The sequence below is a fragment of the Rhipicephalus sanguineus genome, chromosome 4, assembly GCF_013339695.2.
Source record: "Rhipicephalus sanguineus isolate Rsan-2018 chromosome 4, BIME_Rsan_1.4, whole genome shotgun sequence".
Classification (NCBI taxonomy): domain Eukaryota; kingdom Metazoa; phylum Arthropoda; class Arachnida; order Ixodida; family Ixodidae; genus Rhipicephalus; species Rhipicephalus sanguineus.
This window is the reverse complement of record NC_051179.1, coordinates 11,695,406-11,707,918: the sequence shown is the minus strand read 5'-3', so window position 1 is coordinate 11,707,918 and position 12,513 is coordinate 11,695,406. Positions and strand designations below refer to the sequence as shown.

Sequence of the window (12,513 nt, the reverse complement as noted above, 5' to 3'; positions counted from 1 at the left end):
GACGTGACTGTGTGACAAACATAAAAACTCGAGTTAACATGAAAATCATGACACGCATGTCATGTACAGCATGACTTCCGTGCCACGCTCATGGAGCGCTGGCGGCCGTTTCGCTAGCTTGATCTACCCCGAAATTGGTATGCGCGAAGTGACTGTGTGACGAACATAAAAACACGAGTTAACATGACAATCATGACATGCATGTCATGTACAGCATGACTTACGTGCCACGCTCATGGGGCGCTGGCGGCGGTTTCGCTAGATTTATATACACCAAAATTGGTATTGCGCGAAGTGACTATGTGACGAACATAATAACACGAGTTAACATGAAAATAATGACACGCATGTCATGTACAGCATGACTTACGTGCTACGCTCATGGGGCGCTGGCGGCGGCTTCGCTAGCTTGATCTACCCCGGAATTGGTTTTGCGCGACGCGACTGTGTGAGGAACATAAAAACACAAGTTAACATGAAAATCATGACACGCATGTCATGTAGAGCAAGACTTACATGCGACGCTCATGGGGCGCTGGCGGCCGTTTCGCTAGCTTGATCTACCCCGAAATTGGTATTGCGTGACGTGACTGTGTAACGAGCACAAATAACACGAGTTAACATGAAAATCATGACACGCATATCATGTACAGCATGACTTACGTGCCCGCGCTCATGGGGGCGCTGGCGGCGGTTTTCGCTAGATTTATATACACCAAAATTGGTATCTTGTGACGTGACTGTGTGACGAACATAAAAACACGAGATAACATGACAATCATGACTCGCATGTCATGTACAGCATGACTTACGTGCTACGCTCATGGGGCGCTGGCGGCGGCTTCGCTAGCTTGATCTACCCCGAAATTGGTATTGCGCGACGTGACTGTGTAACGAACATAAATAACGCGAGTTAACATGAAAATCATGAAAACAATGTCATGTACAGCATGGACTCACCTGCCACGCTCATGGGGCGCTGGCGGCGGTTCGCTAGCTTGATCTACCCCGAAATTGGTATTGCGCGACGTGACTGTGTGGCGAACATAAATAACGCGAGTTAACATGAATATCATGAAACACATGTCATGTACAGCATGACTCACCTGCCACGCTCATGGGGCGCTGGCGGCGGTTTCGCTAGCTTGATCTACCCCGAAATTAGTATTGCGCGACGTGAGTGTGTGGCGAACATAAAAACACGAGTTAACATGAAAATCATGACACGCATGTCACGTACAGCATGACTTACGTGCCGCGATCATGGTGCGCTGGTGGCCGTTTCGCTAGCTTGATCTACCTCGGAATTGGTTTTGCGCGACGTGACTGTGTGACGAACATAAAAACACGAGGTTAACATGAAAATCATGACACGCATGTCATGTACAGCATGACTTACGTGCCACGCTCATGGGTGCTGGCGGCCGTTTAGCTAGCTTGATATACCTCAAAATTGGTATCTTGCGACCGTGACCATGTGAGCAACATAAATAATACGAGTTAACATGAAAGTTATGACACGTATGTCATGTACAGCATGACTTACGTGCAACGCTCATGGGAGGCGCTGGCAGGCAGTTCTCTAGCTTGATCGACCCCGAAGTTGGTATTGCGCGACGTTACTGTGTGGCGCACATAAATAATAGGAGTTAACATGAAAAACCCATGACACGCATTTTCCTCAATGGCATACAAGACGATGTATGCAGCTCTTTGCTGGCTGCTTCGCAATTACATCGATTCCCACAATGCGTGGGATCTGCCGGCTTTTTTTTTTTCACATTGCCATATTAGGCACGGCATCACACGCCATCGTTATCATCACCAAGCTGTGGCGCGTGTTCCGAACAGAAGAAGAAAAAGAAGAAGAAGAAGAAGAAGAAAGCGCCCTCATCGCACCACTGTCGCTGATGGACAGCATGAAGGAGAGTACCGGGCTGGCTGTAGCCAAGACAGCGATGCCGACTCGTCCAATAAAGCGTCTGGGAACGCCTCGAAGCCCAAGGGTGGTGCTTTAAACCCGGACGAAAGTGACATGAGTTGGAACCCGCCAAGCCCAGGTGGCCTGAGGAGAGGAAGCCGTTCTGCAGGCAGCGTAGAGTTGGCACGTCGTAGGACACAGTCAGGACAAACGGTCCTGAGTGAGGAGGTCATGCAACGGCTGCATTCCCTGGTAAGTAGCGTCGCCCAGAAAATGCGAGGCTCAATTCGCAAAGCGTATTTACTATGAGCCGGCTGCCTTAGCTAAGGAGGTGGAGGGGGAAAAACTTTGCAAGGGTAACGTAACGTTCATTCGAATTGCTTAATAGAAGTTCATTATTACGTGGAACATTTGTGTTTATGCTGATACTGAGAAATATGTATTAACATGGTGTAGTTCACCGATACCTCGATGTAATATTTTCATGAATCCTTATAAAGTAAAGAAATAAAAGTTACGTTGGCATCGGTTTAAATGAAACGAGCACGTCTACGCATCGTCACACTTCCATGGGTAAGCAAGATTAAAACGTAAGTGTACTACTAAACAGTTCTGGAATCGTTACTACAAGAGAAGTTTTAGTGAAAGTATGTATATTGAAATAATGCCCAAATCTGTAGCTCTGTGATATTATTGACTTGACAATATGCTCCACAAACCACTGCCTCAGGAATTATATTTATTCCGATGGTGCATAGAAAACCGCAAGATAAAGTTTGATGGTTAACTTACGTGGCATATTACTGAAATGTAATATCAGATATGGCGTGTACCTAAACAGAGCGGGGAGGGGGGGGGCTAAAATAAGCTTATGCAGCTGTTTCCCTTGCATGAAAATTTCGACAAAGCTGCTGAGTGCCAGCACTCTAGGGAGTTGTGTGATTTATCGAGGCAACATTATGCTGTGTAGGACAGCTAGATCAAGTTGTGAATCTAGAAACCCTCAGTGAGCTCTCATGCAGGTAATGTTGCACACGAAACACCTTTGGTTAGGGAAACCTTCATGGTTACCTGTGCCCCTGCTGTGCGCCCCATGTAACCCATTAACGTGAGTGTTTGGGCGAGTTGGTAGTTCATCTTGATGAAAATTTCAACAGCGCGGCAATAAACACGAATGCACAAAAAGAGAGCTGCTTGTCTGTATCCCCCTATAGGCATAATGCCAAATGCTGCACCAGACGACCCGCTTGGACTCATGGTGATCACTGATTGAGTAGACTGTAACGGAGCGGGACAGAAGGAGAGAATTCAGGATTCCTTAATCGAGTATCGCGAGTACATAATGCGCCTTATTGTGCATCACTGGGCTCCCCGTATATCTCTCGTTATGCACTAGTGCACTCACCATTGACGTCGTAATAGTTAAGTAGCACGTGATGTTTACGCAACCATTCTATACGGTAAAACACGATTAAAATTGAACACTTGGTCCTGTTGGTGAAACATTGACACAAAAAATCACAGCATATCCACGGAGTGAATTATGATGAGTGGGCGAAGCTGCGGAGGTTCATCGGTAAACCGTGAATCTTCCATCAATTTTGCCCAGTACATCCTCACCGACGTGAGATCGGGCGCGTTTATACTAAAGGTTCGATGAGAGTTATGACGACTTGCAGCTAACTTTAATTTTACATGTACGCTTTGAATTTTCATTGTTTAATCACGCACAGGAGAAATCGCACACACGCACTACCTTGGAGGTCAAAATCCAGTGCCTATATATACGGGGTGGTCGGTGAACGGTTGTGCAGCGCGAGCGGTCGGTTTTTTTCAATCAAGACGCTGCCGCGACGCTGCCTCACGACGCTGCCTGCGTCGGCGCCGCAGCGCCGCGAGGCAAGATAGGGGGGGGGGCACCGTAGCCATGAGGCGATGCGAAGCCAGGCACTTCCACGATCGCGTTCCGTTCGCGTTCGTTGGGCATGCTACCGACCTCGCGTCGTGGAACGCGAAGAGGGACGCTACGCGCGTCGTATCTTCCATCTAGCCTGGCCGTCAATTCTCACAGGGCGAGCGGGGAACGCGGTCGACAGGCGGGCGAGTGGGGGGCAGCGTAGGAGAGGAGAGAGAAGGGGAGGGGACGCGCATGCGCTCGAGCTCATAGCGGCGTTGCGCAGGAGAGAATTTCGGCATGTCTAGCCCGCGTTTCAGAGGAAGAGTGGAAAGGGGGATGGGAATATGAGAGGGGTATGGGAGAGGGGAAGGTGAGAGGGTGAGTGGAGCGGGAAAGGGGAGAGGGATAGAGGACATGGGGAATGGTGAGGGGGAGTGGAGAGGAGGTGTGTGGAGAGGGTATCCGCATGCGCAGTAAGGGTGGTCACGCCGCACACCACCACCACCACCACCACCACCACCGGACATATACTGCCGTTTACTGCCGGCTGCCGGGAGATACGCCGGACAACGGACGCGTGACAAGGTTAGACTAAGAGGAGCTACGCCCCTAAAAAACAGGCGCATATTCACAACGCAGACAAGAAGCACAGCACCACGATGATGTAGTGGTGTGCTTTTTTCTTGTGTGCGCGGGAATGTGCGCTGTTTTTTTTTAACATAACTAGAACTTGCGTATACAATTCCACAGCACGGAGGTGTCTCAGAGGGATGCGCTTCACGAGAGGCCACGAATGCACTCGTATAGCCACCTAATGACGACATCTGGTTTACGCCGGACAATTAACCAGGATCCTGACAACTTCCACTGAAATGCAAAAGCCCCTCGCATGCCTCTCCACTGAACTCGGTCCTGTGCTAGCTGCGGCCACGTTATTCTCGCAGACGTCTTACTCTGACATGCCAACCTGACACTTTGCCTCCCCACGGCTTGCAAAGTAGTCATGTAAAGTATTCAAGTACTTCAGTAATCATGCTTTCATAATTCGTCCCCTTGGGAACGAATTGCAAAGCATGGCTGCTGCATTCGACAGGAAGACCAGAATAGAAAACTAATATTGATTAGACCTAACAGACAAGAAAGCCAAGGAAAGTATAGGGGATTATTTGTAGTTATTTTGACGTAAATGTGAAGAAAGTAAACTGGACTGAAAGATAACTTGCCGCTGGCAGGGACCGAACCTACGACCTTCGATTAACGCGTCCGATGCCCAACCGACTGGGCTACAGCGGCGGTCCACTCTACTGAGTGGACGGGGGGATGACCTCGGTAGAGGGCAGCGGTTTACGATAGGTAGCAAGGCTGCGCAATTATACCGCCGCAAAGTGTGCATCGGGGGCAACTCAACATCAATGGCATCATACCCCCCCCCCCCCCCCCCGCGAAGTACGCATAAGGTCCTTTAGGTGCATGCAATGAGTCACCGTGGTGAGCCTCACTGCCAACGTAATGATATACGAGTAAATCCAGATGGTTGGTTTAACGTAAATATCGTTTACCTGCCGTCCAAGCCGTGAATACAGCGCCTGCACATTTCACTCCAGCCGCGTGCACTCGTGAACAACGCAGGCGGTTGAAGGTGTGCGCGGTCGCAGTCCGAGGACGGAGCGGATCCTACGCCACACAGCCCGTTGTAAGACACTGTTCTTGTATGCTGCGCTTGGAGCAGCCGCGATCCTGGCCTCGCTGATTGCGTACCTCGTGTTCCGACGAACTGCGACCTCCCACGAGAAGGCGCACACTGCCGCGTGCCAGAGCGCGGCGTGTGCCTTGTTGGTGAGCGCTGTGCTGAGCCAATTGAACCGGAGCATCGACCCCTGCAGCGACATACAGGCACACGTGTGCAGCCGCATGAAGTGGGACAGCCACCTGACGACGGACACGACCACTGACATGATGCGCCAGTGGCACAAGCGTGGTGCCGCCTTCTTGGAGACCAAGAAAAGACCCGAAGGTCAGTACTCTGTATTCCTCGAGCTCGTGCACGCTCAGACGAATTTACAACTTCATGTAAAGTTAGGTCATGTTTGCACCAATACGACTGTATCTCATCTCATCGTATTTATAGTTAATGAGCTATATATAGCTTCAATCTAGTTAGTATTCTATAAAGAAAAGTTAAACTAGTTCGCGCTAAAGTGATAGTGGAGTTTAAAACTTCGAACTCTCCACCCTAACGTGAGAGCGAGTGAACCGATAGAAAGAAATAATTGTGTCGCTATATAGTACAACGAAATTCCGCTGCATTTGTGGCGACTGCTGCGAACACTATAAGACATCTGACCCCATCCCTTTTAGCTCCGTGATTAACTGTTGCTTTTATTGTTCAATGAGTCGGAATGTCTAACGAGAGGGAGTGGACATTCGGGATTGTTGGAGATTGCCTCGCTGGACATTCCCTCTCGGTTAAACGTCGTCTCGTTGAATGTTCCGTCTCGGTTGGACACTCCGTCTGATTGGACATTTCGTCGCATCGGCCTCATGACGCCTAGAACATTTCATCTCGTTGGACATTCAATCTCTTCCCCGTGAATTCCGCGTGATGCCGTGAAGATTCATGACACTCAGTAATGTTATCTTGTTGCTTACTCAAAGACATTAGAAAAAATTACATAAAAGGTGGAAGGTAGTGAAGCAGTTATTCTGGCATTATTAGGGAAATGACAAAAGATTTCTGGAAATCAAAGGGGCATTTGAAATGAATTAGCAAGTCGAGTTTACCACGCCACATGGACGTATGGAATACCGGGCCGTAGCCATGGATTTATAAGCAAAATGGTGTTTTCGAATGGAGGCTCCAAGGAAATGGCGTCGAAGCCTCTGCCCGTGCGCCAGACCCACACAGCATTGAAGTTTTGCATCAAGTACGCTATTCCTCGAACTTAGTGGGAGCCCCGAAGCCTACCACAAAAGCTTTGCGGCAAGCAAACATGGCGGCATCAGCCACCCACCGAAGCAACGGCTTTCGGCCATTAGCAAACTGGTCCGATTTCTGAGCGACTGATGACGTTATGAAAAAGTCACAGTCTCACCGCAACGGCGAACCAATGAATGCGATAGCAATAAATTGTAATGTAACGCGAAGAACGGAAAGCAGCTCGAAATTGCCAGCGCGTCGCTCGAGCCCAAAGGACGCACGAAAAGAACGAACACAGGACGAGCGCGAACTAATGCTTCACAACTCGACACTTGAAGCGCACTGCTCAAACATAAAGCAGGACGCACGAAACGAACGAACAGGTACACACAAGACGAGCGCGAACTAATTGTCACAGTTGTTACTTATTTCTGTTTGAACAGCGCGCTCCTTTCGCAAACGCGGCCGCTGCAGCGAGCGAAGCGAAGCACCCCACCGGCCGCCCCTTCCTTCCTCGAGATAAGCGCACGAAAGCGACCACGCCCTGTAGAGCGAAGAGTAACGGCGTTCGCAGGAGCGGGGCGACGATCTTTAAAGCGTGCCACACGCGCGCACGTCGCGCCATCTATGTGGCCACTAAGAAAGCATGCTGAACTACATGGTGTATATAAATAGCTCGCCGTTAGCAGGCTGAAAGACGGTGCTGTCGTGGCCTAACGTCTAACGCGGCGGGCTGCAAAGCGAGAGGTCGCCCGTTCGATTCCGCGCGTCGGAAAGAATTTCTGAATTATTTCTCTTTGTGGCTTTTCTATATATATATACTGTGAAGAGGTTTATTGGTCGTTGAAAGACGTAATGGTCGTCAGCGGCAAGCAAGCGAGAAGAAGCGTCCAGAGGCACAGCGGCGATCCGAAACACGAGCCGAGCGAGCCGAGCGTTGGCGATGCTGCTGGATGGAGGCGCATCTTCTTCTTCACAATCGCCCCCGCTGAAAAAGGAGCCATCCTGGCGACCTAAGAAGTTTCAGGTAGAGGCTCATGGTACGGCTTGAGGCGGGAAACATGGACGATGTCACGTCCACGCCGGCGCATGTCATCCGATCGAGAAACTGGCTCGATAAGAAAATTAACTGGAGAGGTTTTCTCCAAGATGGTGTAAGGGCCCTCGTACCTTGGAACGAGCTTCGAGGAGAGTCCCGGAGTCTGGTATGGGACAGAGAGCCATACGAGAGACCCTGGGGCATAGCTAGGGTCTGGAAGTGAAGTGCTGCGGTTTTCTTTCTGTCGCTGCTGCTCTTGCGAGGTAAACGTGCGGGCGAGCTGGCGGCACTCTTCGGCTTGTCGAGCAGCTTCGGAGACAGGTGGACACTCGGAAGCATCAGGACGGTAGGGAAGTAGGGTGTCAATAGTATGTGAAGGCTCGCGTCCGTAAAGGAGAAAGAAAGGCGAAAATCCGGTAGTTGTTTGTATCGCGGTGTTGTATGCGAATGTTACATAAGGGAGAACACGGTCCCAGTTGGTATGGTCAGATGCGACGTACATCGAGAGCATATCACCCAGGGTGCGGTTAAACCGTTCCGTGAGCCCGTTAGTCTGCGGGTGGTATGCTGTGGTTGTCCGATGAATGACGTGGCATTCCGAGAGCAGAGCTTCGACGACCTCGGAGAGAAAAGCGCGGCCTCTGTCACTAAGGAGCTCTCGAGGGGCGCCATGTCGAAGGATAAAGTGACGTAAAATGAAAGAGGCGACATCCCGAGCGGTAGCGCTAGGCAAAGCGGCAGTTTCGGCGTAGCGTGTCAGGTGGTCGACAGCCACGATAATCCACCGGTTGCCATCTGCGGTCATTGGAAGGGGACCGTAGAGGTCAACGCCGACGCGATCAAATGGCTTGGCAGGGCATGGAAGCGGCTGCAATGCGCCGGTCGCACGTAAAGGTGTCGATTTGCGTCGTTGGCAGTCAGGACAGCACTGCACGAATTTCCGCACAAAATTGTACATGCCGCGCCAGTAATAGCGATGGCGAAGGCGCTCGTATGTCTTGAACACCCCGGCATGGCCACATTGCGGATCGTCGTGAAGAGAGGCGCATACTTGTGATCGCAAGCTGCGTGGAATGACCAGTAGCCATCGGCGGCCATCGGCAGCGTAGTTGCGGCGATGAAGCAGTTGATCGCGGATGGTGAAATGGGAAGCTTGACGACGGAGGGATCGAGATACAGGAATGGTGGATGTTCCACATAGATAATCAAGAAGAGAAGCGATCCACGGGTCACGACGTTGTTCGGTGGCAATGGAGTCGAGATCGAGAGATGACAAGGGGTGGACGCATGTGGTTGCGCACGCTGGATCTGGCGGTAAAGGTGAGCGGGAGAGGGCGTCAGCGTCAGAGTGTTTGCGTCCGCAGCGGTATACGACGCGAATGTCGTACTCCTGGATGCGAAGTGCCCATCGCGCTAGGCGGCCAGAAGGGTCCTTCAACGTGGCGAGCCAGCAAAGCGCGTGGTGATCGGTTACTAGATCGAACGGGCGGCCGTATAAGTACGGCCGGAACTTTCCAAGCGCCCACACCAGAGCCAAACACTCTTTTTCAGTCACGCTGTAATTCGTTTCGGCTTTCGTCAGCGTGCGACTAGCGTAGGCGACGACGTATTCGGAATAGCCGGGCTTTCGTTGAGCGAGGACAGCGCCAAGCCCGACCCCGCTGGCGTCTGTGTGTACTTCGGTAGGAGCCGTCGGATCGAAGTGACGAAGAATAGGTGGGGAAGTGAGCAGGCGGCGCAGTGTAGCGAAGGCTACGTCACATGCAGAGGACCAGGAGGAGAGGTTCACGTCGCCGCGAAGAAGCTGGGTTAACGGTGACATGATGGATGCAAAATTGCGAACAAAGCGCCGGAAATAGGAGCATAGACCTACAAAACTTCGAAGTTCCTTCATGGTCGTGGGCTTAGGGAATTCCGCGACTGCACGAAGTTTTGCAGGGTCAGGTAATACGCCCTGTTTGGACACGATGTGGCCTAAGATGACGAGCTCCCGGGCAGCGAAGCGGCATTTCTTGAGGTTAAGCTGAAGGCCAGCGTTGGTCAGACAAGTCAAAACGTGCCTGAGGCGACGGAGGTGTGTAGGGAAATCATGGGAGAAAACCACGACATCGTCGAGGTAACACAGGCACATAGACCACTTTAGACCACGTAGTGTATTATCCATAAGTCGTTCAAACGTAGCAGGCGCGTTACAAAGTCCAAAGGGCATGACGTTAAACTCGTATAGGCCATCAGGTGTAATAAACGCAGTCTTCTGGCGATCGGCTTCAGCCATAGGAACTTGCCAATAGCCAGACCGCAAGTCCAGTGACGAGAAGAATTCTGCTCCGTGAAGGGTGTCAATGGCGTCGTCAATGCGCGGCAAAGGATAGACGTCCTTGCGGGTTATCTTATTCAAACGACGGTAGTCCACGCAAAACCGGATAGATCCATCTTTCTTACGCACCAGTACGACAGGAGACGCCCAGGGACTGTGCGATGGTCGAATAACGTCTCTACGAAGCATGTCTTCGACTTGGTTGTTAATGACGCGGCGCTCTTCAGCGGAGACGCGGTATGGTCTTTGACGCAGCGGCTGGTGTAAACCGGTGTCGACGTAATGTTGTACTTGCGACGTGCGGCCCAGTTGAGGTTGCGACACATCGAAAGAATTCCGGAACTCGTGCAGAAGAGCAAGTAGGTCAGCGTGTTCGGCAGGGGTGAGGGTATCGGCGATGGCACTGGAAAATATATCACTGGATGACTCCCCGAGTGCCGACAGGGCATTTGGTGGGTCGCAGCAGTCATCCGGGACGTCAACCAAAGACGAAGAGTCGAGAGCTTCCACGAGGCCGAGACATTCGCCTGCAAGCAGCGTGACAGGTGCAGAGAGCGGATTCAAGACGAATATATTGCTGCTGCCGGCGGCGATGTCAATCGTTGCGAAAGGTAGCGGCAGAGCTCTACGACTCGTGAAGACATCGGACGGCGTGAAAAAGACTGTAGCGTCGGTGTGGGCGTTGCAGGAAACAGGGACCAGTGCGAAAGTGCCAGGCGGAATGTCGGTATCCTCACGAACGAGCAGCTTGGGCGGCTGATGAAGAGCGTCAAGTAATGGGGCGTCACACAATGGGGAAAACTCAACTTCGGCGCGTGCGCAGTCGATGACGGCATTATGGCGGGATAGGAAGTCCCACCCGAGGATGACGTCATGCGAACAGGCAGAAAGGACAATGAACTCAACGATGTACAGATTGCCTTCAATGACCACTCTTGCAGTGCAGGCTGCGAGAGGCGTCACTTGCTGCGCGCTTGCGGTGTGGAGCGACAGTCCCGAAAGCGGCGTCGTTACCTTTCGTAATACACGGCAGAGATTAGCGGCTATGACAGAAACGGCGGCGCCGGTGTCCACAAGGGCAAAAGTACGAACACCTTCAACAGTTATGGCGACCACGTTATTTGGGGAGGAGTGAGGGCTTGGACAGTTCGGAGATGGCGCAGTTCTTGCCTCTTGAACTGCGGCGTTTAGTTTTCCTGGTCGGAGGGTCCGGGCCGGCGACGCATGGGGGACGGCGATCGCCGCCGAGGAGATGGTGAGCGCTGCGGCTGGAAGTCAGGGCGGTGAGTAGGGGCATCGCGCGGTGATGGGCCAGGAACGTATTGGAGGAAGGGCTGGCTTCCGGCTTGCGACGAGCGGGCACGGTCGCCGAAAGTTTGGGGGCGACGGCGGCAATAGCGGGCGACGTGTCCAGGAGTGTAGCAGGCGTAGCAAATCGGTCGATTATCAGGCGTCCTCCATGGATTGGCGATTGTCGGTGCTGCCCAAGTGGAAGGATAGACAGGCGGTTGCGTGGGCTGCGAGTGCGTAGTGTAAGGTGGTTGCGGAAGCCTACGCAGAACGTCAGCATACGTGAGGGGCGCGGCTACAGGCTGCACGGCTTGCGCATAGGCGACAGGAGCGGCCACAGGCTCCGATGCACGCGCGTAGTGAACAGGGCTGGACGGAGGCGGCTCGCGGCGCGCAAGGGGAACAGCGTGGGCAACCTCCTCCGAAATAACAGTGCGGAGCGGGGTGGGCAGACGGGTGGTAGGCTCGTGAGTAAAAGGCATTAAGGAAAGTTGGCGGGCAACTTCCTCGCGGACGAAGTCTCGAACCTGCTGAAGCAACGTCGAATGGTCAGGCATGGTGTCGAGACTGCACAGCGACTCGCCACCCCGTGGAGGCTGCCGAGTCAGAGCGCGCTGCTTCTTCAACTCGTCGTAGCTCTGACACAAGCTGACGACTTCTGAAACTGTGCCGGGATTCCTAGCCAAGAGCATTTGGAATGCGCCATCGTCAATGCCCTTCAGGATTTGTTTGATCCTGTCAGCTTCGGGCATGGTGTCGTTGACACGTCGACAAAGGTCGACGACGTCCTCAATATAGCTTGTGAAGCTTTCTCCAGTCTGCTGTGAGCGGACGCGCAAGCGTTGCTCTGCGCGCTGCTTGCGGACAGCTGGGCGACCGAATACTTCAGAGCAGGACGTCTTGAAGACGGTCCATGTGGGGATGTTCTGTTTGTGGTTGTTGTACCACAATTCGGCGACGCCAGTCAGATAAAATATGACGTAGCCTAGCTTGTCGGGGTCATCCCACTTATTGTGCGCGCTCACCAGTTCGTAGTGGTCAAGCCAGTCTTCCACGTCGGTCTCATCTGCACCGCTGAAGACCTTTGGGTCCCGGAGCCGAGGAAGCCCGGTGCAGGTGACGGACAGGGACG

At 52.4% G+C, this 12,513-nt stretch overlaps 1 protein-coding gene across 1 annotated transcript in view; it reads left to right on the top strand.

The window, feature by feature from the left end:
- Positions 1 to 12,513, top strand: part of LOC119389396 (EF-hand domain-containing protein D2 homolog) — a 254,644-nt gene that overhangs the window by 171,359 nt on the left and 70,772 nt on the right.